The sequence below is a fragment of the Etheostoma cragini genome, chromosome 20 (genome assembly GCF_013103735.1).
Source record: "Etheostoma cragini isolate CJK2018 chromosome 20, CSU_Ecrag_1.0, whole genome shotgun sequence".
Taxonomy (NCBI): Eukaryota; Metazoa; Chordata; class Actinopteri; order Perciformes; family Percidae; genus Etheostoma; species Etheostoma cragini.
In genome coordinates, this window is record NC_048426.1 from 17799763 (window position 1) to 17809729 (window position 9967).

Here is a 9967-nt window from a genome sequence, read left to right on the forward strand (position 1 = left end):
ACTCATAGCAACACAACATGTTGGTCTTTACATGTGGGTTTCTAAGTATCGAACAATCTACAACCCTCTGTGCCTTTGTTTATTCCAAAATGATGCACTCACGTGGACGTGTGGTTTTGGGGAAGAGGGTCTGTCTTCTTCAGCTGTAGGCTCAGCACTCTGGAGTCCATAGGTGAGCTCACTGCAACATAAGTCTGATTGATGCGACAATCAGTGCCATCAAAACAATTTTGCCGACCCTTGACTCCAGAGGAGATCAGGAAAGAGAGGGAGTTGACATGCCTTTACCAATCCTGAGTGTGTGTGACCAAGCACATTAATCATAAGAGGTCTAACCCTCTCCTGTGACCAATTCAGCGATGATTCTCTAGTGTTGCACCATGGCAATGTTTAGACAGAGCAGGACATAATTATCTTTTTGTGTACTTTAATAAGGAGACATCCGAGTGTTCAGACGACAGGGGCACACACACCACAAAACTACTGTGCAGTGATATTATCCCCTTCATTCAATGTAATTAAAACATAAATAATTAAATGCCACTAACTAACATAACTGGTATGCAAATTTGACGATTTAGTGAGTTGGAGAACACAGGGATTTTTTTTTCGCCAAATGGGGACCATTTAAAGTTGACCTTTGGAAATGTTATTTTGAATGCAACGTGATGGTGCTGTTTAATTTGAAGAGGTACTTATCTCAAAGTCAACATCTTACTTCTGTTTTCCTGACGTACACTCAGTCACCATATATTAGGCAGTAGCCTGGCAACCACAAGAGTCGAGCCGTACCAAATGGATATGTTTGCAGTATGACAGGCCCAGTGTGCTCCTCACCACTGACCCCGCCTGCCATTTTGTTTCTGTCCTGTGAAGGTGTCAGTGATAAACGTTACCTTGTCTCAGCAGGTGTGCCTGGATGGAGGACCCTGCCGCACGGAGGGGGTCACCAACCCCACAGTGTTTCCCCCATTTATTTGAATAATGGGCCATTAGGACGGCTGGATATCCAATGTTAAAGTAGCTGTATGTGTCTCCTACATAAAAGACATAATTACTGGAGAGAGGGAGGATGTGTTGCTGAACACTTTTCCTCAGCTGTACTCCAAAGCTCAAAATGAACACACACTTCTGCCTCTAGGTGGCGACAGAGAGAGGGTAAAGGCCCGGCACATGGCTTGCACACAAACATCACCTTAACTGCTGTATGAACAAAGTGTGCACAGACAAAACGAGTCAAGAAGCAAATGTCTGAAAAGGCATCCATGGAAATCAGTTTGAAACTCTGACATATTACCATAATTCCAGGGCAATCACATAGTGTGTTGTGAATTTCCAAGTTGGGGCTGAGTTTAGACGTCACTGCAGCTTGTCCTTTTTGAGTCAGTAGGCACCGATTCATGTTCCAATTCAAATTTATTCAAATAAGCGACAGAACATTTATTCAGTTTCTAGATGGAAGGTTTCTCTAAAACTGCTGTATGTATGTATCGTTTTGAACTATCGTCAGGCAATTATTGTTCTTATTGAATTGCATAGTATCATGGTTAACAGAGAGTGTTTTTTTTGAGTAATTTGTAAACCTTTGGCTTGCTAAGAGATAGAGTTGTCCTTTTTAGGTTGGCATTGTGGCTCCTTTTGCCTTTCATAATTCTGATTCAAGAGAGACTTGCCGTGCAGTCAATGGAAATGTGGATTGGAAATTTTGAGTGGTATTTATATGAACCAAAAAGATTGCGAATTAATGATGAGTTCTTTATCATTTATTTGCCCTTGGGGTTTTATTCCTCAATTGCTATCACCTTATAAAAGCATCCTTTTAGCGCAAAGAATGGAAGCTCATTTTTGTGACCTCCTCTAATGCATTTCCTATCCATCTTCATTGCCTCCAAAAAAGTTTTCACCTCTCCACAAAACATGTTAATTGCCACCATGGGCCCAGTATAAAGAAAATATCTACACGTTAATTATCCAAATATGTTGGCAACCCATCTGCAGACAGCCATTAAAATGACTAAATTGTGTTTTCTCTTTTCGCCTTTCATTTTAGACGCATTGTTAATCAAAAGGCTTCAAAAATGTGCAGATGGGTAATCCTTGTGTCTACAAGGAGCAGCCTGGTTCAAGGTGAGTTTTTCATGCCCCTAAGCCCTTCTGTTTCTCTCCATTGTGCTGTCTAGGTTACATATCCTGATGGGATGTTCACCGTACTCCAATAGGGACTTTACTTGCACACACACACACACACACACACCTAATGTAGACATGAAAATGCATGCACACGAACACTGCTCTACATACAACTATACACACACATAGTCACAGTAAAGCTTGGCCTTCACTATGTAATGACTGATCATTGTTAAAATAATTACTTATTTTATTGGGATTTGAAGCAATAAGCAGTATGTGGAGACTGTAACCCGTAACTTCCAGGGTGTGATATAAGAAGAAATCCTTTTTCATGGTTTTATGAGGCCAGATAGTTGAGAATCATTTCATGGTGGTTAAGAGACTTTCACATTGTCGTTTAAATCTTTACCATAACTTGTCATATTTCATAGAAATAATTTTTCATCATGATATTAATTAGAGAGATTAGAGATATTTAATCTCACTTTGATTGCAATATTCTGTTGGATGCCCCGTTTTATTGATTAGTAAGTGTGGATAAGTTTTCTCCCATTCTTGAAGTTGGACGTAGTTTTTCAGAGACTGAGTGGTAATGGAGGATGTTTTGCAAATAATTAGCTCTTACTGTATATGTGGATAAAAATATACATTTCTACAATGGTTTCAATGGATGCCCATTTTCAAGTCTTATTCTGCTCTAAAACACCAAGTGATGGTGTTTTGCGATTAAGACCCCAAAACTGGTCCATCTTCTGCAAAGTCTCCCATTTATGGTGCAATATTCACTGCAAAAATGTGCCATATCTTCAATTAAACATTATTAGTGATTCAGAGGAACAAGCAATCTCAACTACATGCACTAATTGTCCTTTTCAGGTAGCTTCAGCTTTTGAAACAAACTCTTATCAGGAAATAAAATCTGCCTCCTTCACCTATTTCTGGTCGTCACTACCAGCGTTGTCAACTCAATTTACAAAACAATCCATAAATGAATTCTCAGCACTGATGGTTGATTTTAAGGCCCCGGGTTAATGCAATTGAATTGTTTTAAAGATTATCCAAACATCCAATATTTAAGAAATTTCTACTGCAAATGACCGTTTTTCAATGGATCTTTCAATTGATACAGCACTGTGCTCTCTGTATCTTTAATCCAGATTTCATGACAGCATCTTTAAATATGTTGTCAAACATCTAAGCAGATCATTGTTAACCAAAATCCTACATCTTGAAGTTCTTAGATGCACACTAAGTGTTGCAGAGAAGGCAAGGTTAAAGTGTACATGTACCGCCTACTAAGGGTGTGACGCTTCAGTGGTCTCACCATGTCATTTAAATATTAAATTGCTGAGAAAAATCGCTACACATCATTTTCATCAAACAAATTCAAGCAGTCAGATACATATATTTGAACACACATTCTTAAAAAAGACACTTCCTGAATGTAGCTTAGTCTGAACCCAGCAGAACAACATGTTGAGATTCCTATCAGCAGAGTGTCTGAAGAAAGGAAGAATTCACCCCATTATTAACAATAATGTGTCTATCATTGTGTCCTCTTGGTAAAAAAGTAAGGTTGTCTGAAAAGATTCTGCCAGAGGGTTCTTACATACAGTATGTATTTTTCAGCAAGATACATTTGTTAAAAAGTGGCCTTGAGACATCTCTCTTTTAATTCAACATGTTTTGTCAATGCAATATTATTCAAATACAAGAGTTATATTCTTCCTTCCCTCCTGTTCTATGGACCTGCTGCTGAAGGTAACAGCCAATATCCTTGCAAAGCTTTTGAATCTTTGCTCCAAAGCGGCTTTGTTCTGCTGGAGTGAAGGCAAGGACGAGCTTGCCCATCTTGCAATGATCTGTCCTTGACTCATGTTACGATTCATTGTTTTAAGATGGAATATGTCTTAAAAGACAAAAGCAACCTAACTCTTGATCTCGGAATTTCTCTAGTTTTTTTCTTTTAAATTCACTCTGGAATCACTAGAGTTCTGCAAACACTGGCTACCTTAAGAGACTTTTGCAACCCTTCATGCTACTCTTCACTTCTGGACTTATTTACCACATGATTTTCTTCTCTACTCATCTCAAAAACCTCTTCCACAGAGAAAGTGCTTTACTGTTGAAGTGGTCACAACTGTGATTTGATAACAATCCTCTGCCTTTACCTTGGACAATGGCTGTTGTCCGCAGTGGTGGAACTGATCTTGTCAGGGTACCTTCTTGCTTATTACTCAGACGTACACCAATGCAATGCTCCTTTCATAAATCCAGCTACAGAACAAGAAAGCAGCCTTCCACCATATCTTGCCCCTTTCTTACAATTAATAATTTACAGCTTTAATGTGTAAGGGAGAAGTCCAGTTTCATTATTAATTTCCTTGCTCTCAAATTTGTGGCTATGGCATCCACATCAGCTGCTTTTTCTAATGGTATCTGACTTAGTCAACATATACCAAGTGAAGAATTTGATGGGGTCGGTTCTTCATTATTATATGAAGCTCGCAGCTTTTCAAGCATCCAACCTTGACTAGGTTGTTTGTTTTGTGCCCACATGCCACAGGGGCTAAAAAGCTTAGAATGTGTCCTCTGATTGCTGTGTTTTTGGCCCTTAGTCTCAGCAGCATGGTTTGCAAACAGCTGTGTGGCTCTTCAAGGCCAAGCACTGGCCTTGCACCAGATGCTTAGCACTGGAATAGAGGTATTCAAGCAACATCATTTATGTCAAGTAATACCCGAAAAACTCTTCCATGCAACCCATAAATCTTACATTTTGATGGAAATAACACACATTTCATCAGTGTTCTAAAAAACTTTTCACGCATCTAAGACTTTGACACAACTCACCACGCTCACACGATTTGTTCCCTCCCTTCTCTTCCCCTCCAGTAGGTAACATAACAGGGCAAAAATGTTAAGACAGATCGCCCTACACTCCAGAGCTCCTTAAATTCACAATGCACCGTTGTCATTTAAGAAATGGTAATATTCATCAGTGTGTAGAATTGGGCACTTTGTTGGAAAACAACTCATCTCCTCTACTTTGCTTCACATCTCTTGAAGGGCTAAAAACACCCATTCACTTGCCTTAACACTGAGGGCTTGGTGATCAAATGCTGAACCTCTCCAAGTGCATGTATTTGTGAAGAAAAATTGCCAAGCCTTTCACAATGATAGGACTGGCTGACATCATGTATGAGTCTCAACCAGTACAAGTGAGCCCTTAGGTTTAATCAAACTTTTTTCAAAGTGTATCTTTCATGAAAATCAACTCTGTGGCATTTGTGTGTCGAGAAGCTCTCCCTCTCTTCGTTCTCCTCAAGTGGTCGATACATTAAAACTTGAACTGATTGATTTCAGAATACCGTGCCATCAGTGCCCTTACACAGCCGTTAACTACATCTGAAGTATCTTAGTCATCAGGCTTTAGGCCAGGGATTGATAATAGCTTGACCGGCAGGGCCTGTCTTACCCATCCCTTTTCAGGAGACCTTGTATTTAGCACCCAGAGCACTTGTGGCAAATCTCAAACAGCACAAGTGTATTCACAGAGCGGCTGAGTGGGAAGCTTTTTTTTTCCCCTCATTGGTCTGCACCTCATGAATACATTCCAACTCTAACTAACTACTTTGCCTAAATGTGGAATTTCAAACGAGGTATGAGGCCAATTTATTTATTTGTATTCTTAGAGTCTTAGCGATACTCTTGAACGCAGCGATGACAGGGAGGATAATCTCTGTCTTTCATCAGCAAAGTGGCCCTGCACAAAACCCATCAGTGATGTATTCGCTATTGATTGATGGTCGCTCCTGCACTACCAGGCAACGCTATTATTATTATTATTATTATCACGCATAGATTCCAGACTGCCCACAATAAAATCATTGTCTTGATTTAAGTTATCCCCCTCACCCCACCCCCACCACACACACACACACACACCAAGGTGTCATGATAGCGCCACTTTTGTTTGCCTCGCATTGCTTTCTTCCTCAACAAATTCTGTCATCATCTTCACACCAACCAGATATTCTTATTACATTTGATTACAGGTGAAGGTGTTTTCTACACAGGGACGTGTTGACAGTGAGCGTGCAACAGGTGTAAATAGACTGTGCTAACGACACTTTTATAAAAACAGCTACTGAATAAGATAACACATTGTTATTATGTGTTTATTTTGTTTAGCCTCTTATTTCATTAAAATGATTACTGATTTACTTATAAATACGTATAGGCTATATATAATTATAGCCTATTTTATCTCTAAATGCTAAATTAAGATGGTAGGCCTACAGTAAGTAATAACTAGTACTACATGATTCAAGTTGCCTATACATTGCATACGTTTTTAATTCTTTTATTCTAATCTAGATTTAACAAAATGTAAAACAATGTATGACGTGGTAGTTGTAGTAGCCTGATCCTAATGTTTAAAATATGCTTTTTTGTGTGGGGCTTTAAGACAGACTAGACAAATGCGTATACGTAATAATAATGATAATAATAATAATAATGATAATAATAATAATAATAATAACGATACTAATAATAATAGTAATAATAAAAATAATAATAATTAGGACTACTATTATTATTTATGAGCAGATATTTTGGAATTTATAGCTGTTATTATCTGACCTTGCCTATGTGCCCTACTAATTACATTTTCTCCCGTGGCCTCATCTCACACAGTTGCTGGTGTCGACACATGTGGATCTATGTAGCAAACATTATGTGTTAGTTGCCTCATGGGAGATGGCGGGTCTCGAATCATTGTAAATTACTGTGACCTTGGTTATCAATCATTGGATCAGTGTATCTAATGTAAACGCAACTGTGGCGTGGATAACATGCCACATCTGCTCTTTGGACAGCGCTGCTTCTTGGTTACCAAGCGATTTATTAGAGAGCCCTGTGTGAGGAATAGTAGGTCACAGCATAAAGATCAACCAGCAGCTCTTCCATAGGCGTACAATAATGTCCTAAACAGGCTGTTGCAACATTATCACTCATCTACTTTATACAGCAGTTAGTTTCGTGTTCCAAAAACACCCTAAAGAGTGGAAACTAGCTGTGCAGGGTTAAAAGCACCGTCCGCAGGGAGCTGTGTTTGCGCTCAACACCAATTTATTGCCGATGAACATATGGCCAATATTTTGTCTCACGTCATAGCAAGGGGAAAGCAAACACCATGCAATGTTAGCCAGTCAGCAAGAGCAAAGCCACTTGGCCAGCTATGCAAACGCTCTTGGACAATATGAGAAGAGGAGCACTTGCTTTCTGGGTATATAAACCACATCAGGCTTATCTCTGCACGCACTCCTGACTCCCATTTGGAGATATTTCATTAACTCTGCGCGCTGTCTTAACGCTGGCAACACATTCAGCCCCCTCCTGTCTAGGTAAGCGCACTGGATGGTCCAGTCAGTTTGCATACAGTTCTTTCTGTTTTTACAGCTTAATAGCACTGCTTGTATTCTTTTGCTGCTATTTTTTGCGCATCAGCGCGCATCTTAGTCCTTAGGACTTGAACTGTGTATAAAATATGATGCGCATTCAGACTGTAGGCCTGTGCGTTTTTAGCCTGAAGTAGTTGATGATCATTGCACACTCACGTGGGCTTGGGTATTATCTTTGTGACTGTGCATGTGAGCGTGGCCTGTACCTTCATTTCCGACCTCAATCAGCAGATATAGCGTCCTTATTTTTTGAAAACATGTAAAAGTGTAAACTGTTCTGAGAAGATGTAGAGAGAACATTGGCTTCTCCAACAGCCAACACAAAAGAATAAAACAGGATAGATAGAACACCACCTCCATTAATGATTACACCCGCCCTACTTAATTTACTGAAAAACATCTGTGTCTCAATGTAGAATGGACATGGATGAAGATAACCTGCGTCAAAAACAAGTAGTATAACTTAATTCACAAAATGTGTTTAATTCCAATGCATATTTTCGTAACAAAATCCGTTAATAAAAGTTGTCTAAATGGGTGCACACAATAAGAACCCCCTGTTGTTTCTTAAATGTGCCGATAGAGACCGCTAGAGCTCTACAGATGTCAACAGCTGTTAATGTTATTACTGCACTCACACACAGGCTGCCCAGCAAGGAGGACAAGTTGTCTGTTCTAGTGTCATCTGGAACAGGGCAGATCAGGTTTTCCTGGAGATGATGATTTATCTGTTATTTATCCATACACATTTTCTACACATTTAAAAATAATAGTGTCCTCCTTTTTTATTTATCTGAAGAAGTCCCAGAGACTCAAACCATTTCTCCCTCCTCCCTGCCAATGTCAGTGCGATACTGAAATAGGAAGTGATTAAAAAATAATAAACCCCTTTTTAGCAATTCGTCTTACACAGAAAAAGATTAAGGCGAATGGCACAGCGTGGCATGAAATTCAGCGTTACAAATAAACTGGTGGTTTAACAAATGAAGGCATCTCCTCGGGGCATGGGCGCATTGCTATAATCTCGCCGTGACATGTTTAATCATTAGAGGAAAGGAGACGAATAAAGACTTTTGCCCGGGAGGGAAAGGTGGCTGGTTTTCTGTAAAAAGAAAAAAAACACCAAAATGATTTCTACCCTGAAGCCAAGTCTCCCCGGGCCATGGCTTAGCCCCCATAATAAATAAACCGGACCCGCTTTACCTGCATGTCATACATAGGCTTTTAATCATAGAGGGAGGAAATCGGTCTTGTCACTCCGAACATTTATCATGGGCACCCTGAGGCAGAAGGGGTTACCTTTATCAAAGACTAACTCCCTGCCTGAGGCATCCAAACACGCTGAAATTCAGCGATTAAAGGAGGGAATGATCAACGTTATTATGGATTCTCCTGCGGCATTCTTATTTGTGCATTCAATCGAAAGATGTATTTAATCAACAATATAAAAAGCTCTTTCTTCACTTATTTTGGAACAATCGTGGGCATGCATTTTTAGGAGGGAATTATAATCAATCAGACGGGGCCCGTTTTGGGGGGTTCATCCGAAAAATTAATTGTTTTTGGATGAGTCCATTCTGCTGTACGTTTGATTGCAAAGCTGGGATCAGAAGAAAATGTAACGAGCTTTAATAATGAGCCAGTCAGCTCTGTTGCTTATAATATTAGAATGGGAGCACTGGCGAAACTGGTGATAGCATAATTATACACAGAAATGATCACATGAAAAGGTTTGTCCTGTGCAGGCTATGCACTGTGTAGTTTTATGCACAAAAGTCAGATGAGAAATACTGTTTCAAAGTATCGTTTTAGAGCCAGATGTGAAGATTAAGTGTCAGCTGAACTCAAATGAGCGGTGAAGGGAAGCACCAGCACTGCGCCCCGTATTGTCCTTTAAATCCTGATGCATCTGCAGCTCAGAGGCCCTGCCTTACCCCATCTTCTCTCTGGTTTAACACCCCCAACACACACACACACACACACACACACACACACACACACACACACACACACACACGGGATTGAGGATGAGTTACCCACGGGGAGGGAAAAGCAGTGGAAACATATTTGCAACAATGTTTCAACTTTCCAAGTTCGTTTAAAAACGGGATAGTTGATATTTTACAACTTACTAATTACAGGAACAACACCAATAAAGAACTAATAATGACACAAATAATAGAAATTGATATTACATCAAAAATTATAATAGCAACACTGTTGTTATTATTATTGTTAATAATTATGATTATGACACAGTACCTGTCCTGTAAATAATAATAATAATAATATAATAATAATAGTCACAAAATCTGTCATGTATTTTAACACTGCTGTCATTTTGCGTAAGTGTACATAATTGCAGCCTG

The 9967-nt window shown here is 39.5% G+C and overlaps 1 protein-coding gene across 1 annotated transcript in view; it reads left to right on the top strand.

Moving 5' to 3' along the window:
• The first annotated feature begins 7438 nt into the window (after positions 1-7438).
• The window catches only part of nkx2.2a (NK2 homeobox 2a), a 15976-nt gene continuing 13447 nt past the window's right edge, over positions 7439-9967 (top strand). The window contains exon 1 of the mRNA XM_034858970.1: positions 7439-7541. The gene's annotated coding sequence lies outside the window, so the exon portion shown is untranslated. The remainder of the gene's footprint in view (positions 7542-9967) is intronic.